Source organism: Dasypus novemcinctus, chromosome 6, assembly GCF_030445035.2.
Source record: "Dasypus novemcinctus isolate mDasNov1 chromosome 6, mDasNov1.1.hap2, whole genome shotgun sequence".
Taxonomy (NCBI): Eukaryota; Metazoa; Chordata; class Mammalia; order Cingulata; family Dasypodidae; genus Dasypus; species Dasypus novemcinctus.
The window spans coordinates 116,311,530-116,334,571 of NC_080678.1; the positions used below are offsets into that span (position 1 = coordinate 116,311,530).

The following is a 23,042-nucleotide window of genomic DNA, read 5'->3' on the forward strand; positions in this document are numbered from 1 at the left end:
TTGAATTAAAAAAAAAATTCTTGTGGGTACATGTTGCTGAAGGTGTGATATATTTATTAAATAACACACAGTGTAGTGTAGACTTAGTAAGGGGTCCATGGTTTTCACCTGACTGGCAAAGGGGTCTGTAGCAGTTTGATATAGTTATGAATTCCAAAAATAAATATTGGATTATGTTTGTAATCTGGTCTATTAGTGGGCATGATTGAGTTATGGTTAGGGCTTTGACTGGGCCACGTCATTAGGACATGGAGTCCCCACCCCTTGGTGGGTGGGGACTCACAGATAAAAGGCATGGCAAAGGACAGAGTTGAAGCTTTTGATGTAAGTGTTTCTGATATTGGAATTTGATGCTGAAGATTTAAACTGGAGCCCCAGGAAGTCAGCATGTGGAGGAAAGAGAAGCCAGCCCCAGGAAAGAAGGAACCTTGAACCCAGAGAAAAGAAAGCCCCAGGAACGGAGGAACCCAGGAAGCCTGAACCCTTCCTTGCAGACATCAGCAGCCATCTCGCTCCAAATAGACTTTGGTGAGGGAAGTAACTTATGCTTTATGGTCTGGTATCTGTAAGCTCCTACCCCAAATAAATACCCTTTATAAAAACCAACTAATTTCTGGTATTTTGCATCAGCACCCCTTTGGCTAACTAATACAGGATCCCTGGAACAAAAAAGGTTAAGAATCCCTACTATACCCCTATATTTTTTTAATGTAACATTTTATGTAATCTATGTATCTTTTTTTTTTAAAAAAAGAACCCTTGCTATAGATACTTTTCTTTTGTTTTTTAAAGTTGAACCACCTTTTTTTTTTTTAAAGATTTATTTTACCCCCTCCTTCCCACTGTTGTCTGCTCTCTGTGTTCATTCACTGTGTGTTCTTCTGTGTCTGCTTGTATTCTTATTAGGTGGCTCTGAGAAAGCTGCCCTGGGACCTTCTGGAGTGGGATAGAGGCAATTACTCTCTTGTACCACCTCAGCTCCCGTGCTATGTCTTCTTATTTTCTATTCTCTGTGTCTCTTTTTGTGTCATCTTGCTGCACCAGTTCTCCGTGTTGGCTGGCACTCCTGCATGAGGTTGCTTTTTCCCACGCAGGGTGTCTCTCCTGCACGGGGCCACATTCCTGCATGGGCCGGCACTCTGCGTGGACCAGCTCAGTGCATGGGCCAGCTTGCCTTCACCAGGAGACCTGGACCTCCTATATGGTAGACGGGAGCCCAGTTGGTTGAGCCACAGCCATTTCCCCTGCTACAGATACTTTTGAATTCGCAGGCCTTGTACTAGCAGCTACAAAGGGGGTCCCAGGGATCCACCTTCCCAGGAAAGGGGAGAGAGACAGACACGGCTTAAGGCTGACTCAGCTTTGACCCACAAATTTAACCTGGTGTTCCAGGAGCCCTTCCTTCCAGCCAGGCACGGCCATGCCATTGTTTGTCTTGGTTGCTGGCAAGGGACTAAAGAGATCCAGCTCTCTCCATTTCCCATTCTACTCATCAGGACTGGCTGTTGAAGATGCAGAGGGGAGTGGAATTAGTTCCTACCTGGGAAAAGGGAGGTGGCTGCTGGCAAAGGCTGGAGAACTGCCTCTAAGAAAGTTTGAATCACAAGTCTCTTAGCCTCCAGGAAGCCTTCCCTATCACAGTGATCCAGTCTGTGTTGCAGCAAACACACTCTGACAAGGCACTGAACTGTGAGGGCTGCCAAAGAGCACCATCAGCGGGTGGACTAGGGAAGTGTATGCAAGGAAATTAAAAGTAAATAAGTAAGAAAGGTTTTTTCTGGCTTTTACAATCTCCTTCCCCAAGGCCCTTGGAAGTGGGTCTGCAACCGATTACTGGGTGCAGGGCCCAGATTTGAGGTAATAACAGGGACAATCCTAAAGACCCAGAACAAGCTGAACTAAGAATAGCAGTAACACACAGCCTCCCACCAATAAATCCTTATGAAAGAGAGAGAGATCGAGCATCTGAATAAACTCAACATCCTAAACAGACACCTAGACATCAGCAGAAACTTACAGGCCATACTAAGAAAATGGAAGAAATGGCCCAAGAAAAGGAATAAATCAAAGTCCCAGAAGAGACATAGGACTTCAGAAAACTAATTGAGATGCATATAAATTTCCAAAATTTATGAGTTGAAAGACACTATGGCTAATGAAAAAAGGACATCAAGAAGACACTTGGGCGAGCATACAGAAGAATTTGAAAACCTGAATAGAAAAGTAACAGAGCTCATGGGAACAAAAGACATGATATGTGAGATAAAAAAACACATTAGAGGCATACAACAGCAGACTTGAAATGACAGAAGAAATGTCACAGTGTGGGCTCGCCTGGAGGGTCGCTGCAGGGGCGGTGTGGGCTCAGGTGGAGGGCTGCAACACATGGAGGGGCCTTCCGAGAAGGCGCTCCAGGGCCGGCAAGGTGCGGAGGACGTGCGGTAGGAAGAAGACTACCGAGGAGACCAGGATCTGTGTGCAAGGCTGATTTATTCAGGAAGTACAGCGGTTAATATAGGGCGAAGATGGGGGAGGGGCAGGGGGCATGGCCGGGGGCCGGCAGATGGCTGATAGGTTCGTGCAGGAGTGCATCACTGGTTGCGGGCAGAAGACAGGGTAGCCAGGGTTCTCGGCGGCAGTGAGGCGGGGCTGTCATGGCGTGGCGGTGGCCCTCGGGGGAGAGGTGGGGTTAGGCCACCGAGGGGGAAGCGGGTGCAGCTGGGCAGAGGGGCGGGCAGTACGCCCGAACCCCAAGCGGAGGGCCTTAACGCCCGTTCCCGCCACCCGGGTCCGACTCGCACCGGTGCCTGGAGACGAGCAGACCCTTGCTGTCGCCACGCTCCCACACGGTGCCACCCTACATTTCCCCCTTTTCTTTTATTAAGCGCCAAAGAAGGTGGAAGAGGAAGGGCCAGCGCTCATTTTGTTGGGGGGGGGCCTCGCCAGGCAGCACGTTCGAGAAGCCTGTCTTGGGGGGGGTGAAGGTGGGTGGCAGCGGCCGCCGGGTCCTTTCAGCTTGGGCTAGGTGGAGTAGCCACAGAACTTGTTGGCGGAGAGGGTCGGGCTCGGCATTCAGGGTCATCATGGCCATCTGAGGGGCGAGGTGTCGCTGGCGACGTTTCTCTCTCCGGGTCAGGCGGTTCGGCAGTGGCAGGCCGGATGAGGTGTCCTGGGATCCAGATGGGCTGGGCGGCGTCATCTGGAAAGACACAAGCAAAACCCCTACCCTGGGCAAGGAGGGGGGCAGGCCCTGACCAGATGTTAGTCTTGGGGTCTTTCCACTGAACAAGGGGGGCCTGTGTGGGCCGGTAGGACGGGCCCCAATGAGCATGTACTGGGGAAAGGCCATCCTCATCAAAGCAGAGGAGGTTGTGGTGGATTAACGCAGAGGTGACAATTTCTCCAGGTGTGTGGCGGGGATGGTTGCTCCTTTCCTTTTGAATAAGATGCTTGAGGAAGAGATGAGTGTGTTCAACCATGCCTTGACCTTGGGGGTTGAACAGAATTCCAAAGTGATGAGTGATGTTGTATAGTCTCAGGAACGCGGCGAAGGAAGCGCTGCGATATGCTGGTCCATTGTCGGTTTTCAGGTCCCATGGGACTCCCATGAAGAGGATGGCTTGTCTGAGGGCCTGAATGCAGTGCTTGGCTGTTTCTCCTGGGAGGGGAACGGCATAGCACAGGTGGGAGAAGGTGTCGATGGCCACATGGAGATACTTGAGCCTGCCAAACTGGGGCACGTGGGTGACGTCCATTTGCCATCAGGCATTGGGGCGTAGCCCACGTGGATTAACTCCTTGCGGCTGTAGTGGCCCAAGGGGCAGAAGGGGTGCACAGGTTTGGCAGCATCTGACCATGTGCTTGCAGGCCTGGATGGAAAGTTCCGGGAACAACTTGTGAAGGCTCCTGGCAGAGAAGTGAAATCGAGAGTGGAGTAGCTTGGCTTGGTTGAGGAGGTCGCCAGGTGGAGGGGCGGGCGGTCGGCCTCCCGAGCACTCTACTGAGGCTGGGAGGGCTTGGACGGCTTGATCGGTGAGGTTATTGCCGGCGGCGATAGGTCCAGGAAGGCCAGAATGGCTCCTCACATGGGCGATGTACCAGGGCACCGTGCGGTTTTCCAAGAGACTCTGGAGAGTTAGGAGTGCTTGGTCGATAGGCCTTTTGGCAGGAAAAAACGTGGCGAAAGCCAAGACTTGGCAGACTTGCAAGGTGTACAGGCTTTCGGTGAAGATGTTGAGGGGTCTGTCGGGACAGGCGCGGAGAGCTAGGACGACGGCTTGGAGCTCTCCTACCTGGACAGAGTTCACATTGATGTGGATGAGCATTTGAGGCTCTGACGTACCAGGCGAGTAGATGACAGCTGCGAACTTGTTCTTGGAGGCGTCAGTGAAGGCGGTGGTGGCATGTGGGTAGGGGCGGCGAGACGGGAAGGGGTGGTGCGGTGGAGGGATGAAGGATAACTGGGAGATGCCCTGAAGCAGCCGATGGCTGGGATAGTGGTTGTCAAATTTGCCATGGAAGAGTTCCGCAAGGACTTGCATGTCTGGACTGGACAGAAGCAGCGCAGTGGTTTTCTTGGCATCAAGCGGCCACACAATGGTGTCAGGGGGAGTACCATATGTGTGGGTGCATTGCCGGACGAGGTCAATGGCCAAGGAGATCCAGAGGGTGACTTGCAGGCCGATTTTTCTGAGCTTGCTTTTGGTGGTATGGAGCCAGAGAAGGGGCCCCTTCTGCCAGAGGAGCCCGGTGGGCATACCCGTGGTAGGCAGGATCAGCGCCAAGATGGCTCGGTTGGGGTCGTGACACTGCAGTTGGCATTCTCACAGGGCATCATTGACAGCTCGGATGGCCTCCTGCACAGCCGAGGTAATAGCGATTTTCTTTGTTACGGCCTGCAGAGGGTCTTGGTCGGTTTGCAGAAGGGTGAAGAGGGGTTGTAGTTGAGCGGTGGTGATCGGGAGAGCCGAACGGAGCCAATTGATGTGCCCACAGATTTGCTGTAGCTCTGTCAGAGATAGCTTCTGCGGAATGGCCAGTTGGGGGGCCGCAGGCGTGATGGTGTTGTGGATGTTGAAGCCTAGAAAGGTGAAGGGGAGCTCCATGCGTACCTTATCTTGTTGGACTTGTAGGCCAAGGTTGTTGAGATGGCGCAGTAATGCCGTGACGATGGCTTGGAGGCCTCCGGGGGTTTCATGCGCCACGAGAAGGTCGTCCATGTAATGAACAATGTATGCAAAGTTCTTTAATGGCTGAATTGCCTTATTGACATAAAGCTGGCAGATGGCCGGGCTGTTTCGCATTCCTTGCGGGAGGACTCGCCATTGGTAACGCTCAGCTACTTCTTGGTGATTGGTGCACGGGAGCGTGAAGGCGAATTTTGGACGGTCTTTTGGGTGCAGTGGAATGAAGAAGAAACACCCCTTGATGTCGATGGTGGCGGTGCACCAGTGTCTAGGTATAGCCATGGGGTGGGGGCACCCCGTTTGGGGGGAGCCCATTGGGCGGATGTGCTTGTTGATCTCACGCAGGTCGTGGAGGAGCTGGTACTTGCCTGACTTCTTCTGAATGACGAAGACGGGTGAGTTGTACGGACTGGTGGATGGCTCAATGTGTCCTGCGTCGAGCTGGTCATAGACAAGAGCTCGGAGAACTAAGAGTTTCTGGGATGAGATGGGCCACTGCTCCACCCAAATGGGCTCCTCGGTATCCCATTCAAGAGGAGTGGGTGCTGGAGGTGTAATGCGAGCAGTGGCGTATATCATTGGGGGGGAGCCGTGGATAGAATGGCTCCGCAGTTTGAGAGGACATCCTGGCCCCAGAGGATATTGTTGATGCCGGGCAGGACAAGGGGGTGGAAGATGCCTTGGTGGCCTTCCTTGTCCTTCCAAATAAGATCTTGGCTGGTTTGGAATGAGGGAGCTGTTTCGGTGGCTCCAATGACGCGGGGGCCAGGGAGCACACCCCAGTTGTGTGCGGCTGTTTCTGGGAAGCAGGATATTTCTGCCCCGGTGTCAAGGATTCCCTCGAACCATTGGCCTTCAACCTCTAACTCCATTATTGGTTTCTTGGGTCCCAGTGGAACGGTCCACATTACGGCAGGGGGTGGTGGCGTGGATGAGTGGCCTCTTGCTGGCGGGGCTGAGGCCTGCCCCCTCTCACGTTTAAAGGCTGCCGTTGGCTGTTGGCGGTGTGGCAGTATGGGCCCAATGGTATCCTTTGCCGCAGCGGGGACATGGGGTGGGAGGCGCGCGTGGCCTGGTTCCTCCGGTGTCTCGAGGCGTGTTCGTGGATGGTCGTGGTCGGGCAGCATGAGGGCATTCGCGGGCAAAATGTCCGGTTTCTCCGCATTTGAAGCAGTTGGAGGAGAGGGACATGGCCGTGGCTATGGCCTGAGCCAGCGCGGTGGCCTGTGGGTCTATGTGGGAGCAGGCCAGGATCCAGTTGTGTACTCCCCTTTCCTTCATTGGTAGGATGTCTTGTCGGCAGGCATTGGTGGCCCTTCCAGAATGAGTTCCCGGGCAAGGGCTTGCTGCGCATGCTCGCCAGGGACCTTGCACTTGCAGGCCTCCTGAACCCGGGATACGAAGTCGGCGAAGTCTTCATCTTTTCGTTGGACTAGCTTGGCAAGTGGCTCAGGTCTGGTGGCGGAGCAGCTGCAGAAAGCGCGGAAAGCCAGCTCGTGAAGTTGGAGCCAGAACTCGGGGGGGGGGGCGTTGTGATATTGGGCCAGATTGGCAAATTGGCCCGTGCCTGTGTAAGCATCCGGGGGATGGCGAGCCCCGACACGGGCGTTGTGTGCCACTTGCTTTTCTGCCTCTGATGTAAAGTGAGCACGCCAGTCGATGAATTGGCCGGGGGTTAGAATGGCCCGAGCAAGGGAAACCCAGTCATACGGAACCGCGAGCTGAGTGCTAAGCTCCTCAAGCAAATGTTGGGCGTACGGGCTACCGAGGCCGTCCTCTTTAACTGCCTTGTGGAGGTTTTTTATTTTGTCGGCTGTAAAGGGGTACCGATCCTGCGGACGGTGCCGCGAGGGGGCGGCATTCAGCGGGTATAAGAGCGGCATCTGATGCGCGGGGGCCTCTGCCCGTGGGGGCCAAGTACCCATGGGCCCTCTGGCGGATGAGGGATCCGCGGTGGGGGGTGCCCAGGGGGTGGGGAGAGAACGTGGCTCGTCCCAAGATGGCGGCGCCTCACAAGATGGCGGACTGCCCCAGGGGGTAGGCGGCTTGTAAGATGGCGGCCGCTCCTCTTCCAGTGGGGGCCAAGATGGCACCGTGGCCGGAGGGGGCGGGTATAGGGGGAGGGACTTCCCTTTATCCTCCCAAGAAGAAGGCGGAAGTTCGCCATCTTGGGGTAGGCGCGTCTGGTTTGGGCGGGCAAGAGTCCAGGGCGTTGTTGAGGCAGCTGGACAAGGACTCGGTGTTGGAATCACTGTCTGACTGAGACCCCTCTCCCTTGCTCTTACCGCAGGTGCAGTGGAAAGCGACCCAATTGACGGGGGTGCCCTGGAGGCACGAGCGAATGGCGATGAGCATGGGGAGAAGGCTGGGGGGAAAATGCTTGTTCTCATATTCCATAGCCGCCATGACGCGGTCAATGAGGTTAGTGTATGTGTCCGGGTCCCACAGCTGGCAAGTGGAGAGCCAGGGGTTGAAAGGCAGCAAAAGGTCCCAGTACATTTGGAGCTGCTTTACTGAGACATTCATATGATTGGTGTCTAAAAGGCTGGCAAGGGCCCTAACCTGAGGCGCCTGGTGGGAGGAAAGACGGCCGCCCATGGCGCCGACGGCGGGGCCTAGCGAAGACGGGGGTCCTTACCTTGCGGGCGAGGCGGGTGGGGGTCTGGCCGGGAAGTTGTTGCCCCCATGTTGGACGCCAAATGTCGCAGTGTGGGCTCGCCTGGAGGGCCGCTGCAGGGGCAGTGTGGGCTCAGGCAGAGGGCTGCAACACACGGAGGGGCCTTCCGAGAAGGTGCTCCGGGGCCGGCAAGGTGCGGAGGACGCGCGGTGGGAAGAAGACTACCGAGGAGACCAGGATCTGTGCGCAAGTCTGATTTATTCAGGAAGTACAGCGGTTAATATAGGGCGAAGATGGGGGAGGGGCAGGGGGCATGGCCGGGGGCCGGCAGATGGCTGATAGGCTCGTGCAGGAGTGCATCACTGGTTGCGGGCAGAAGACAGGGTAGCCAGGGTTCTCGGCGGCAGCGAGGCGGGGCTGTCATGGCGCGGCGGTGGCCCTTGGGGGAGAGGCGGGGTTAGGCCACCGAGGGGGAAGCGGGTGCAGCTGGGCAGAGGGGCGGGCAGTACGCCCGAACCCCAAGCGGAGGGCCTTACCGCCCGTTCCCGCCACCCGGGTCCGACTGTGAGCCCTGGGATTCAGATCTTAAGTTTGGGGAGAAAAAAAAACTTTTCTTGGATTAGAGTTTTAAATATTGTACTGTGTTGTTTTGTTTTTCTTCTTAAAGGAATCCAACAATATGCATACTGGATTTTACTTATTTGCCTACCATTCATTTTAACCCCTCCCCTTATTTTAATTTTATTGAATGTTTTCCATTCCTTCTTCAGTGCTTTTAATTACATTTTTATTCATTCTATTATTCTTTGGGCATCTTTAATTTAGTCTCAATTGCTGATGTGATATTGTCAACTTTACGTATTTGTTCCTGAGTTCAGTGAATTTTGCTTCATTTCTCTCCTGTCTTCTGTCCATTTATGTTCTTAATTTTCATAATCCTGTTGAAGGTATTTTTCTCATACCCCCAAATGCTTTTTTGAGGAAATTTAATTTAGTTTGGAGTGTGATTCAGTTTTCCTCTGCCTCATGGTTGTTTATGGCCGTTTTCACTTTCATTTTTTGTTTTCTTCCTATGGCAATGTAGTATAAATTGAGACTCCTTTTATTTATGGATTCCTTTGGTAGGCCTGGCTATTAGGGTTGTTTACACAATTCCCAGTTATAGAATGCTCTCCTCTGTAATGTAGCAAAGTGTGGTTTCTTTAATGGAGAAATCTTTCAGGTGTAGCAGGGTAAAGAATTATTTGCCCTTTGATTTTTCGGTTCTCTTTTGTTCTGCACATGTTCCTTTGTGCCTCCTTTACTACCACGTCCACCTCTAAATTTTGACACTATTCCAGAACTGCCAGTGCCTGTAGGGCACAAATATTAGGCTTTTCCATCTGCATCTGTTTTTTTCCTGCATCTTGGCCATGTCATAATCATTTACTGACTCGTTAGCTCCTCAATATCATCCAACAGATTTTTTTAACAGTCAATTTGATTGATATTTTACCCTCAAATTCCAAGCAAAAATAATAGGTCCATAATCATTAAAAGTCAGTAGTTTTTACCCTGGGTTTGCTTTTTGGCTTTTCTTTTCTAAAAAATTATTAGGGTGACATACATAAAACAAATTTCCCAAGATAACTGCTTTCAGGTATAGGGTTCAGTGGTATTAAATACATTCACAATGTCATGCTACCATCCCTACCATCCGTGACCAACACGTTTCTACACCCTAGAAACTCTGAACCCATTAAGCCCTAACTCCCCATTTCCCACAGCAGATATATAAGTGCAGTTTCTGCACCCTGCCTGGTGTTCTGAGCAGGACGGGTGGAGGGAAGGAGCTTGCTGTGTTGAGAGGCAGGACCCCCCCTCTGCAGATTCTCCTTCCAGCCCCCAGAGCAGAGCCAGGTGATCATTAAATGAAACTAACTGAGGAGTCAGCAATTTTGGCCATTAAAGTCTTGCTGGGACTTGAGGAGCAATTTGAGAATTGTCTTGCCAAGCCGGGTCCCTTTGAAGGCTGCATTTAGACAACACACTCTCATAATTTCACTGGGATTCTATAAGGCCCCATCTTCACAAGGGGCTCCCTAAACCTGCAAACATCCGCACTTCTGTCTCCACAGTTTTTGGGAATCAGGTAGTTTTGATCCGGTCACTATAGGTTCTCTTGGCCACTTAATCTCTCCTCAGCCATGAATCCTGTTCTTTTTTTTTTTTTTTTTAAATAAAGTGTTCTTCTGTGCTGCCGGCCATGAGCTCCTTCTGGACACATGCTCGTGTCCCCTCCCCTGCCAGGTGCCTTGTCCTGCTTCCACCATGGGAAAGACCAGATGCTTCTGCCATTGCTTCAGAGTGAATTATTATCAATGCCACCGCTAGATTATTAAGTGACTGATATCCCATACATATTTCAACTTCAATCCTGATTATGTGTTTTAGAATTAATGATGAAGAGCTCCTTTGAAATCACTTAACTTTCACAGGCTGTTTATTAAGTACCAGCCTCTTGTGATACAGGTGCTTCAAGAACTGCTTCCATTATCGATCATGTGAAAAAACATTTTGATGTTGTAAAAATAAAGATGCCCCTATTTTCAATTTGATAATGGTGTAGCTGTATTTTGGGGGGTGGGGAGGGTAGAGTGTTTGGTAAAGAATATTTTCAGAGGCAAAAAATGTTTACTTTTAAAGAACTGGTGAAAAATGCAAATACATCTTATCTACCCCTTTTAACGTCTGCCCATGAATTGTGTCCACTACCTCTTCTCAGGTGTTGTACGTCCCAGCCAGCAGATTCCAACAGCCCTCCCTGCATGTAAACACCCCAACTGCCTGTCCACAGACTATCTCACCACCTTCCATTTGTCTGTTGATCTGTTTATCATTATCCCCTCCCATGACCCGTTCCTGAAGAAGGTAAACGCAGGGAGCGGGCACTGTGTCTCCAAGACCCTGGCACATGGTAAACACTAATTTTTTTCTTTAACGAGTAAATGAATAATCTGGTTAGGAATGCAAAGTACCAGCCAGTTGTTGAATGAGGGGCACTGAGGAGCCAGAGGGATGCAGATCCAGAGCTGCGCCTGCTCTGCCCTGGCCTGGCCTGCGGCAGGCATCATTAATCTAACTCAGAACATGGGAGTCCACGGAGACCCCAGCTCAGAAGCCTCACTGTGCAGCCCTCCAGGGAGCCACTCCCCACCCTTGAGAGTTGAGCGGGGTAGAGTGGAAGGTGCACCTTGTGAAGAGGCTGTGCATTCCTTGAGGATGCCCGAGGAGCCAGGGAGGCTTCCTGGAAGAGGTGGCAGGGTGGGCCTGAAAGGCATTGGGGGCAGAAGGGGAGAGAAAGGAATACTTTGGGGGTGGGGAATAGTGTAAGATTTGGAGGAAATAACGAAGTAGAGGGGAGGGTGTGTGATAGGCTGGCTCAGGGACCTGCTGGGCTGCCCCAGATCAGCTCCTGCAGGGTGGCACAGCTTGGCACCTATGCAGAGCCTTGCCTTCTGCCAGCTGGAGAGGAGAAGTTAGGGGGTCTGAGGAAAGGAGAGGCAAAGTGTGTGCACCGCTCAGGACGCAGGGCAGAACACGTTTCCAGTCGTGAGAGAACGGAGGTGATTTCCTGGGTTCCTTACGATCAAGAGTTGAGAGGTGTGTCGAGGGGCCTTTGTCGCATGCAGCCTGATGCAGCCTCTCCTGACACCCACCCAGGAGGGCACAAATCTCCTCTGCCCTGGGCCCAGGGCCCCCTCCTTTCCTTGGGTCACACCCAGTGGTAGGAACCTGTCTCCCTTCTCCAGGAGCCTGCGAGGAAGCCCCCGAGGGCAAGGACCCCCTTCCCTCTCCCCCAGGGGACTACTGCGGAAGCCTCATGCCCTGGGTTTAGGAGGATGTGCATTTTTCTTATGCTGATGACAAAGCCATACATATTCACCAGAGAAAGTGTGGGAAACAGCCAACAGGGATAAATGAAGAGAAGAGGAGTCGAAAGAGAGCAGGAGAGAGATGAGGCCCCCCTATCCTGAGAGTGCTTGTGATCGCCTGCTGTGTGAGTCCATGCACACGCGTACATGTGACATGGAACATGTATGCTTCCCAGCACTTCTGCACACATGTTGTGCAGACATACACACACATGCTAGATGCAGACATGGAGACACACTCACCACACATATACATGCACAAACATGTGCATACATGCAGAGGCACACAAACACGCATATGCAGACAGAAACACACGTACACAGGGCTACTTGCACACACAGACACATCGCACACGTGTGCACACACACACTCAGATGGGCTGTGTTTTAATCGCTGTCTGTGGCCCAGGGCCGGCGTTCCTCCCACATGACGTCCATGGAAACCTCTCTGTCACCCATTTTCTCCTTTTCTTCCCGTGACCTTGGCCTTTACCCTGCCTTGAGCTCTGTGTTACCTTAAAAGTTACTTTGTGTTTGGTGACTACATTTTGGAGCACTGCTGCTCCGCATGGATAATAGTTTATGCTGTAGTTTACCCTCTCCCCGAGTCCACCCAGTGGGTTATGGCAGCTCTTCTCTCAACATCCACTCAAAAAATAAGTGATATGCTAAGGAAAAACAGGAATATCATTTCTTTTTCTTTAGAAGGCTTTTACAGTTCTTTGATTCTGAAACTATGTATTTGTTTTAAGTACCTTTATTAAAAATAATTAAAAATTAAATGTAAAAAATTAAAAAGAAAAGTTACTTTGCAGATTTCACCAGTGAAGATGGATGGCTCCGAGCTTTAATGCTCTCTGAGCTCTTCCTGCAGCAGGGCGGCCTGTGGGGGGAGTGCAGGACGCTGTCTCTCTGTGGGCCTGCCCTGTTCCTGGCCATCTTTGGAGTGCTGTTGGGGGTGGGTGTTGGGCGTTTGTCCCGGGCCATGGAGCTTGCTGAGACCCGCCTGTGCTTTCCTTGGGCTCTTCCATGGTTTCCATCCACTTCACCCCTGCTCCTCCCCCAGGGCCCCTGCTCACCCTCCCCCCTCCCCCCTCCCGCCTCCTCGCTGGCCTCAGCCCACCCACCACGCTCAGCCCGCCCAGGCGTCCTGGGCCTCCCCAGCTCCCGTGGCCCTTGGGATGCCAGCTCTGCCCCCCACACCCCTTCTCTTCGCGCCCTGAGTGCCTGTCCCCCAATCTCCCATCTCTCACCATGCGTGCCTTCCCCCTCCCCAGCTCCCTGCACCTCTCATGCGTCACCCTGCGTCACCCCCACCTTCAGTGCAGCCCTCATCTGCCCAGCCCTGCGTGTTTGCCACCTCGCCCTCCTCCACGCCCTGGCTCCCTCCAGCCTGCGCTGTGCTGTGCCTCCTCAGCATCACTTCCTGCAGTCTCTGGGCCAGCCTACAGCAGTGCCTGTTTCTGAGTCCCTGCACACCCACGCAGGCAGAGGATCTGAGCTTGGCCTTGTTCACAGGTCTGGCAGGAGCCTTTGGTGGGCCCTGCCTGCCCGACACCCCTGGGGCGTGGCTGCCCCCTGCTCAGCCCAGCCCTGCACCCCAGTCTCTTCTCACACTACTGCTGCCTGCCTTGGGACGCTGATCATGGAGGGCGGCTCAGGAGGGGTTTGGGGCGACCGGCATCCCCTCGGCCTGCAGGAGGCAGACGCCTGATGGCTGAGCTCCTGAGCACCTGAGTGAAGAGGCAACTCACCTGTGCGGCCCCTCTGGTGCAGGTGCAGCCGTGACTCGCAGCTGATGGCCGAGGACACTGCATTTTCAGTTACCGCTGCTGTCCCTCAGCCAGGCCACCCCTGGGCCTGCGCTGGGGTGATGCCTGGCTCCTGGAGGCAAAGTGGGATTACGGCCCTCCTCTGGTGTTTATGTGGGCAGGGAGGTGGGTCCCAGGCCCGGCCGGGTGGGCAGGGGCACGGCAGAGCCTCCTGCTGCTGCAGCGCTCCTCCGGGAACCCTTGCCCCGTGGGCGGGCAGGAAGAACCAGCTCTGCGGGCAAGCACTTTGGGAAGGCTCCTCTGGACAGGGCTGCCACTCCAGGGTGCCAGGCGTGTGGCTGCGGGCGGGCTTGCTTCCCTTAGTTCTCACAGCACTGGAGCGCTGCTGGGCCCCTGGGCACACTGCCGTGCGAGGGAAGTCCCATGGCGGGGAACCAGAGCCCCCAGCGGCACCAGCCTTGCTCCGTCCCGGAAGCTCAGGGGTGTCAGGGCACCCTGAGTCACACCACTGAACCGCAGGGCCCCTGCTGTTTTGCTGGCCACCTCGAGCAGGTCCGTGCTGCTTCTAAGCCTTGCTCTGTGGGGTGGGCAGAGGCTGTGCCCAGAGTGCATGGGGCTGTGGGTATTGGGTGTGACCCCACCTTAGGGTGGTGCTCAGAGCCCCTCCTGGAGGTCTAGAAGAACCCAGGGGGCAGGTGCAGAGGGTGGGCATGGGGCCAGGCCTGGGGCCGGGCGGAGCAGGAGCCCCCCACACGCTCGAAGATGGCGGAAGGACAGTGGACTGGCCGTCCTGCTGGGTGCACGTCCTCAGCCTGACCCCAGCTCCTAGGAGGATTTGGGACATCAGCTGGGGCTCTGCACACTCCTGTGCCTCGGTTTCCCTCCCTGTAACATGGAGAAGGGGACATGTCAGACTCCATGGCCCGTCGCTCCCTCCTGCCCACCTCCGGCCCGAGCCATTGCTGCAAGCCCTCTCCATGGCCAAGGCACTGTCCTCAGCCCTCGCCTCCCCCTGGGGAGGGGGCACCCTCTACCCATCCCTGTCACAGTGGCAGGAGAACCGCATCCCCAAATCCACCTTGTGGGGAAGAAAGCATCTTCAACTCCTGGTGCTGCCACGACCAAGCACCACACGCTGGGGCTTAAACGACAGAAGAGGATTCCCGCAGGCCCCGAGTCCAGAATCCAGACCTGGCCAGGCTCCCTCTGGGGCCTGCAGGGGAGACTTCCCACACCCCTCTGCCGGCTTCTGGCAGGGGCAGGCTGCCAAGCCAGGGCATCCCACCTTGGCTGCCCTGTAGCCTTCTCCCCTCTGTCTCTCTGTGTGTCTCCTCCTCCTTTTTATTTGAGGTATCGGGGATCGAACCCAGAACCTCATACATGGGAAGCAGGTGCTCAACCACCGAGCCACATCCAGTCCTCTCTCCTTGTAAGGACACTGGTTGTACTGGATTAGGGCCCATCCCAAGGGCCGTCAGAGGTTCAGGGGTTAGGACTCAAGCAAGTGCTTTTGGGAGCCGCCGTTCAACCCATAACAGAACATTGAGTCCCATTTTATGATGGGGAGACCGAGGCTCCCAGAGGCCAGCCACAGCGGGTGTCTGCCTCCCAAATCAAGAGCTCAGACTCAGCCAGGGGTGGCTGACCGTAAGTCTCATGTCCTTTTAATGGCACCCTCTGGCCCAGAGACAAAATCACCCTTGGGCACAGAGCGGCCTCCATGGGCCCCCAAGGTGGAGGCTGCCCGGCCCAAGTCCCGTGGCTTCCAGAAGGCCCAGCCTCAGGGCCATGCCCTGGCACTCCTGCCCCCACGTGCCAGGACTGCTGCAGCCCGTGGAACCCCAGCCTCAGAGCTTGGGGGCCGGGTCCTGTGTCAGACTTCCCCAGTGGAGCCCTCCGGCCCAGACAGGTCCCGTGGAGGGGTGTGCTCCGTGGACAGCAGGCGGGCCCTCATCATGGACCCAGGAAGCTCCTGTGAGCGCCCCGTGAACGTCCATCCCACCCTGCAGTCCCAGCTCCGGGGGGCACCCTCCCCTCCTGCGGCATTGCACAGTTGCTGTGGCGAACAAGGGCCTTCCAGGTGGTCCTGGGGACCCACAGCGCCCGCTGGGCAGTGCAGGACACTGGACAAGGTCTCTTGGCAGTCAGCAGGTGGAAGGAGGGTGCCTGGGTGTCCCCTGGGGGCAGGTGTCCAAAGGGGCCATGTCTCTGGAAGGCGGCAGCTGCCTGAAGCCGCAGTGGGTGCTGAGCCCGCGCTGCCCCATCTTGGGGCGCTCTGGGGCGAGGGTGCTCCGTGCAGCCCCTGAGATTGGCTGGTGGCCCCTGGGTCCCACCCCCACCTGTGGGGCACACCTTCCCACCCACAGCCACCCACCCAGGGGGCTGGGCCCTGGGGAAAGGCCCAGCGCCCGAGGCCCTGCAGGCAGCGTCTTCCTCCCTCTTCGCCATAGGGAGAAGCTGTGGCCTGAGGTTGGGGCTCACACGGAGAGGCAGGGACCCCACAGCAGCGGGGTGCACGGAGCCCCTGGGCACAGTGGGGCCCGGAAGGGCTTGGCGGAGTGAGGGGGGCACCGGGGCGGTTTCTGGGACTCACTAAGTGTTTCATTCGTTTTGTTCCTGCTGTGCCAGTGCCCCAAGAGCTGGGCACCGTCCCTGTGTCGGGCAGGAGTGGACGGCTCAGAGCGCCCCGCCCTGCCCGCTGTGGGCTGTGGGGTGATCGGCAGGAGCGCAGCTCGGCGGGATGGGGAGGGGGTGTCCCTGCAGGAATGGGGAGCTGGACCACGGCGTGCACGATGGCATGCGGCCCTCAGAGAGCTCCTGTCCCTCTGTCCTCAGGGAGCTGACTCCTCTTCGACTCGGTTTCTCCAGGGGCTGCACCACCTGCTCCTGCCTGGGGGTGGTGGACGCTGGCTGACCGGTGGTCCCACGGCCTGGCCCCATCCTTGAGCCTGCACCCGAGGGAACCGGCCTCCTGCCTCTGCAGGGTCCTGCCGAGCCCTGGCTGCCTCCTTGCCTGTGCTGCTGTGGGGGTCCTTGGGGACCTTGGCAGCCCTTGGGGACCCTGGGGACTGGCTTCCTCTGCTCTGCGAGGTCCGTGAGCCTATCCCCCGTCCTTAGGTCACCTGCATCTTCCAGAACCGCTGGGACACCTCTCACCCCTTACTGCCCTCCCCACCGGCGGCCTTTGACCCTGCTTCTGGGGGAGCAGAGCCGTGAGGCCATGTTTACCCACAGCCTGCCTTTTCCCTGGGGGGCTGAGAGAGAGGCCGAGGCCCCCGATATCCCCCAAACGCTCCTCCCCCCGCGCCAGCTGTCTTGTCTAGGGTGCAGCCAGTAGCAGGCCTGGAAGGGCCCTGGGGCACACGTGCTGCCCCTGCCCTGCCCCAGCCTTGCTTTTTCTCCCTGACACCTTGATTGTGGCACGTGGGTTTGAAGTGTAAGATGCATGAGTCCTTGGTGATGTGCCAGGCGGGGAAAGCATCTGTGCAAGCAGCCTGGGCTCCAGAAACCAGCCCCTGCTGGGCGCCCCAGTCCCCGCGAGCCCCCACCCGCCTAGTCCCTCGCCCCAGGGATCAGCCCTCCTGCCCTCCAGCCTCACAGGCGCACCTTGCTGTGTGCGGCTGTCCCCCTTCCCACACGCGGCTGCCCCATCCGCGGTGTGGACCATCACAGTGCGCTCAGCCGACCTGCCAGGACCGGCCCACCTCGGCTGGGAGACGGCAGTCGGCCCTGGGCCGGGCCAAGCAGGTTCCTAAAGAAAAGTCTTTCTGTGGTCTGTTAGCCATTTCAGAACTTTGGAAATGTTATAGTCAATTCACTAGAAAGTGATTGGAAAAAAAACCCAGAGCTGTTGAGTGCCTTTGTAGCACCAGGCCAAAGCATCTTAGAAGCTCTAGTGTTGATTGATTAATCATCAAAGTTGTTTAAAAATATTTAAATTTTTAGATGTATTAATATTTAAAAAGATAACAAAACAAGAGATCCATTTGGGGAAATTTTCCCTCCAAAGTATTTTTCTAAAAGTTCAGATACTTAAAGTACTCTGAAAAATTCATTATGAGTGACAGATAAGTGAGACATTATTTACTCTAGTTCTAGAGACTGGGAATCATTTGTCTCTTAGGACCTTCCCATTACTTTTTTTTTTTTTAAGATTTATTTTTTTATTTTATTTCTCTCCCCTTCCTGCTCCTCCCCCCCCAGGTGTCTGCTCTCTGTCCATTTGCTGTGTGTTCTTCTGTGTCCGCTTGCATTATCTGGCGGCAGTGGGAAACTGCATCTCTTTTTTGTTGTGTCATCTTGCTGCCTCAGCTCTTCATGTGTGTGGCACCACTCCTGGGCAGGCTGCATTTTTTTTTGTGCTGGGCAGTTCTCCTTACAGGGTGCATTCCTTGCGTGTGGGGGACACCCCTGTGTGGCACGGCACTCCTTGCATGCATCAGCACTGCATGTGGGCCAGCTCACCACATAGGTCAGGAGGCCCTGGGTTTGAACCTTGGACCTCCCATGTGGTAGGCAGATGCTCCAGCAGTTGAGCCAGATCTGCTTCCCTCATTACTTTCTGGAGAATGTACAGAAGCCCCTAGCTCTTGGGGTTCAAGCTGGAGCCTGGAGAAGGACTGAGGGTCATGGCTCTTGGTTATATGTGAATGCAAAGCACCAAGGCTTCTGGAATAGACACAAAAAGTCAGAAAATAAAGCCTTGTAGACAAATTATAAGTGTTGGGATGGTTTCAAACCCAGAAAACTGGACTTAAACAACCCTTGGTATAATCTTCATCCTCTCTTCTAAGAGGCCCTGACAGTTCACATCCAGCTAGGTGATGTCTCCACTGAATGGCATGAGTGCTGGCCACAAAGAAGAAGAAACGTTCCCAGGAGCATTCCCAAGGTGAAGGAGACCAGAGCCCTTGTTTCCTGGCACCCTGACCTTATTTTTATACAGAATGCCCACCTGCTGCTTAAAAACATCTTGTTTCACATCTCTCACAGGGTCAGAAGAGAAATCCCAAGGGCCGTCAGAATGAAAGAGCATTGATCAGTCTCACGAGGTGCAGGGCCTGGCCTGGGAGTTCCCGAGGAGGCCCTCCCAGGCCGACCTACAAGAAGAGATGCTCAGCAGCCCGGATGCCAGAATGGGGCCTGCAGGTAGGGCCAGCATCTCTTCTGTCTGGGATTCAAAATATAAAGTGGGCAGAGCCGGGGATTTGGGCCTCCTGAACTTGGGCTCCTGTGGCTGTGATTAAGCTGAGCCTTCCATTGAAAAATTGTGATAGCCTGCTTTTAGGAACAGTCCATTTTAATCCATGATGTCTTGTTGGAAGCCATTCTTGGAAAGGAGACTGAAGTATCTTCACTTCAGCTGCATAGCTATATATGTATTTTTTTCTTTGTCTTTTTTTTGTTGTTGTTACATTAAAAAAAATTTGAGGTCACCTATACCCCCCACCCCCCTCGCCCCACTCCTCCCATAACAACAAGCTCCTCCATCATCATGGGACATTAATTGCACTTGGTGGCTACATCTCTGAGCATAGCTAGATATTAACAGCATCCTCAAACCATGAAACAACCTTTTCTAGTGTGGACCCACCGAGCCACATGTACCAAGTAAAATCTCAGCTCTGCTGGTTCTGTGTGTATAACAAGGCAATAGCTGAGTATGCTTGAGTGGGTCTTGTGCCATTGCTGAGATCTGTTTCTTCTATTGCATGTTTGCTTTGGAGGGGACAGCTTCTGACAGAAGTGAAATCATCACCAAAAGAACAGGGCATAAGGTGGGACAGAACTTGTTAGCAGTCAGCCTCATCAGGTTAACTGTGATTTCGAGGCTAGGAGAAGTCCAAAACCACGGTGTCAACAAGGAGATGCTTTCTCCCTTAAGGCTGTGGCATTCCGGGCTCACTCCTAGCTATCGTTGGGCCTTGTTTTAACTGTCACATGGTGATAGACTCTCCTTTCTCTTCTGGATTCCCTTGATTTCCCTTGCTGGGATTTTGATAGGAAAAGTTGTAAACCAATAAATCATTTTGGGGAGAAATTCCCATCTACGAACACAGCATGTCTCTTCATTTACTGAGATCTTCTTGGATATCTTTCATAAGCTTTTTGTAGCTTCCAGCATGCAAGTCCCATCTATATTTTATTAGATTTACATCTAAGTTTTTAGTTTTTCTGAGCAATTGAAAATGGTTTTGTATTTTTAGTTTAGATTTACACATACTTTATTGCTAATAGAAATACAATTGATTTTTGTACATTGATGTTGACACCTTAGTTCCCTAGGGCTGCCTAACTTAAGTATCACAAAATGGGTGGTGCTGCTGAAGGCGGCTTAAAACAACAGGAATTTCTGGTCCCACAGTCTGGAGGCTTGAAGTCCAAACCCAGGTGCTGCTGGCAGAGCCAGGCTCCCCTGAAGTCGGTAGGGTTCTGCCCGGCTGGTGGCATAACTCCATCCCTGCCTCCGTCACATGGCTCTCTTCTCTCTGTCAGAGCCTGATCCAGATTGGTCTCATCTTAAGAAATCATATCTTCAAAATCCTGTATCCAAATAGGGTCACGTTCATGAGACTGGGGGTTGGGATATGAATATGTCCTTTTGGAGGACACAACTCAATCTGTAACAGTTGATCTTGTATCCAGTGACCTTGCTTAACTTATTTGTTCCAGGGGGTTTTTGTAGTTTCTTTGGGATTTTCTATGTAGCACAAGGGGCTCTCTAACGTCTTCTGTTCCAATCTGCCTTTTCATTCCTTTACTTGCCTAATTTGGCTGACAGGGACTTCCAGTACAATGTTGAATAAGAGTGGTGAAGTGGACAGCCTTCCCTTATTCCCAACCTGGGGGGAAGCATGCAGTTTTTCACCATTAACTATGTTAGATGCTCTTTATCAAGCTATCAAGTCGAGGTGGTCCCTCTAATCCTAACTCGTTTGGGGTTATCATGAAAGCTTGTTGGATTTTGTCAGATGTCTTTTCAGTGTCAACTGATATGATTATATGATTTCTCCTTTTTAGCCTGTTGATCCTCTAGATTACATTGATTATTTTTAAAAAATTTTTAGTTTATTCATTCCCTGTTCCCCCCCCCTGTTGTTTGCACTCACTGTCTGCTGCTGTCCGCTCTCTATATCCATTTGCTGTGTGCTCTGTGTCTGCTCATCTTCTTTAGAAGATGCATTGGGAACTGGTTCTGTGACCTCTGATGTGGGAGGGAGGTGCTCAAACACTTGAGCCACCTCAGCTCTCTGCTTTTCTTATATCTTTCCTCTTTGTGTCTCCTGCGTTGCGTCATCTTGTTGAGTCAGCACGCCACATCTGCCCATTGCTCCAGCTCACTGTCTTGCTGGTCTTCTCCAGGAGGCACTGGGAACCTAACCCAGGACCTCCTATGTGGTAGGCAGGAGCTCAATCACTTGAGCCACATCTGCTTCCCTGCATTGATTTTTTTTAAGGTTTATTTTTTATTTATTTTTCTCCCCTTCCCCGCTCCCCCCTAGTTGTCTGCTCTCTGTGTCCATTTGCTCTGTGTTCTTCTGTATCTGCCTGTGTCAGCGGCACCCAGAATCAGTGTCTTGTTTTTGTTGTGTCATCTTGTTGTTTCAGCTCTCCGTATGTGCAGCACCATTCCTGGGCAGGCTGCACTTTTTTCACGCTTGGTGACTCTCCTTACAGGGTGCACTCCTTGCATGTGGGGCACCCCTATGTGGGGGTGCCCCTGTGTGGCATGGCATTCCTTGCACACAGCAGCACTGCGCATGGGCCAGCTCCATACAGGTCAGGAAGCCCTGAGGATTGAACCCTGGACCCTCCATATGGTAGACCGACGCTCTATCAGTTGAGCTACATCTGCTTCCCTCTATTGGGAATTTTTGCCCCCTTTTTTCCATTTTCTGGAGTAGATTGCATAAAATTGGTTTAATTGTTTTTTAAATATTTGGTGTAATTCTCTAGTGAAACCATCTGGGTCTGGAGATTTTTGGGGGAGTTTTTAAAATTACAAGTAAATTTGTTAGTAACTTGAGGGCTATTTAAATGATCTATCACATGTTGGTTATAGTAGCTTTTTTTTTAAGATTTATTTATTTATTTCTCTCCCCTCCCCCCCTCCGCCCCCGCCCTGGTTGTCTGTTCTCTGTGTCTATTTGCTGTATGTTCTTCTGTATCTGCTTCTGTTGTTGTCAGCGGAACGGGAATCTGTGTTTCTTTTTGTTGCGTCATCTTGTTGTGTCAGCTCTCTGTGTGTGTGGCACCATTCCTGGGCAGGCTGCACTTTGTCGCTGGGCAGCTCTCCTTACAGGGCGTACTCCTTGTGCGTGGGGCTCCCCTATGCGGGGGACACCCCTGCATGGCAGGGCACTCCTTGCGCGCATCAGCACTGCGCATGGGCCAGCTCCACACGGGTCAAGGAGTCCTAGGGTTTGAACCGCCATCCTCCCATGTGGTAGATGGACGCCCTATCCACTGGGCCAAGTCCGCTTCCCATATAGTAGCTTTTGAAGTATTGGTAAATTTCACCAGAATTGTCTAATTATGTAGAAATTGTCATAGTTTTCCCATATTACCCCTTGAAGTCTTTTTCCAAAATTGGAAAATTTTCTGCTATTATTTCTTTGAATAATTTTCTAGCCCCATGTTCTTCCTCCTTCCCTTCTGGGACTCTGATGACATGAATGTTAGATGTTTTGTTGTAGTCATACAATTCTTTAAGGCTCTGTTCATTTTTCCTTTCTATTTTTGCTGTTCAGATTGGGTAATTTTATTTTTCTATTTTTCACTGATTTTTTTTTTTTCCTCCAGCCTCCATCCTGTTTTTAAGCTCATCCAGAGACTTTTTTTATTTCAGGAAAATTTTCAGTCCTAGAATTTCTGTTCAATGCTTCCTAAAATCTTGTATCTTTGCTGCGGTGATCAATTTTTTTTCATTTGTTTCAAGCATGTTTATAATTGCATTGCTCATTAAAGCATTTTTATTATGGCTGCTTTTAGAATCCTCAGGTATTCTAATATCTTGGTGTTGATGACTGTTGATTTTCTTTTCTCATTTAAGTTTTCCTTCTTCTTGGTATGATGAGTGATTTTCATCTCAACTTTCTAGTTTTCTTTTCTAAACATTTGACTTGGGTCTTTTTGTATTTTCCAAGCCTGTACTTAACTTTTTGAGTATATAGAATATAGTTGTAATAACTGTCTTTATAAGTCTTTTTCTGCTAATTCTAGCACCTGCATCTGTCTGGATCTGTTTTGATTCATTCATTATTCCCCTCACTAAAGGTTATGTTTTCTTGTCAGTTTGCATGCTTCATAATCCTTTGTTGGATGCTAGACATTGTGAATTTTACTTTGTTAGATGCTGGATATTTTTGTATTACAAAAAATCTTCTTGAGCTTTATTTTGGGACATAGTTAAGTTACCTAAAAACGGTTTTGTCCTCTTCGGTCTTCCTAGTCTTTGTATGATTTCTTAGGGAAGTCCAGTGCATTGCTCAGGTGAAAGTTATTTTCCCCCACCTCTGAGGCAAGCTCTTCCTGCAAACTCTACCCAGTGGCC

General features: G+C 52.6%; 1 long non-coding RNA gene across 1 annotated transcript; it reads left to right on the top strand.

Moving 5' to 3' along the window:
• Nucleotides 1-216: 216 nt before the first annotated feature.
• On the top strand, nucleotides 217-10,378 carry LOC131279031 (uncharacterized). Its single transcript, XR_009186374.1, has 3 exons — nucleotides 217-528; nucleotides 7,477-7,607; nucleotides 10,028-10,378. It is a non-coding gene; the product is annotated as an uncharacterized lncRNA (long non-coding RNA).
• The last annotated feature ends 12,664 nt before the right edge of the window (nucleotides 10,379-23,042 follow it).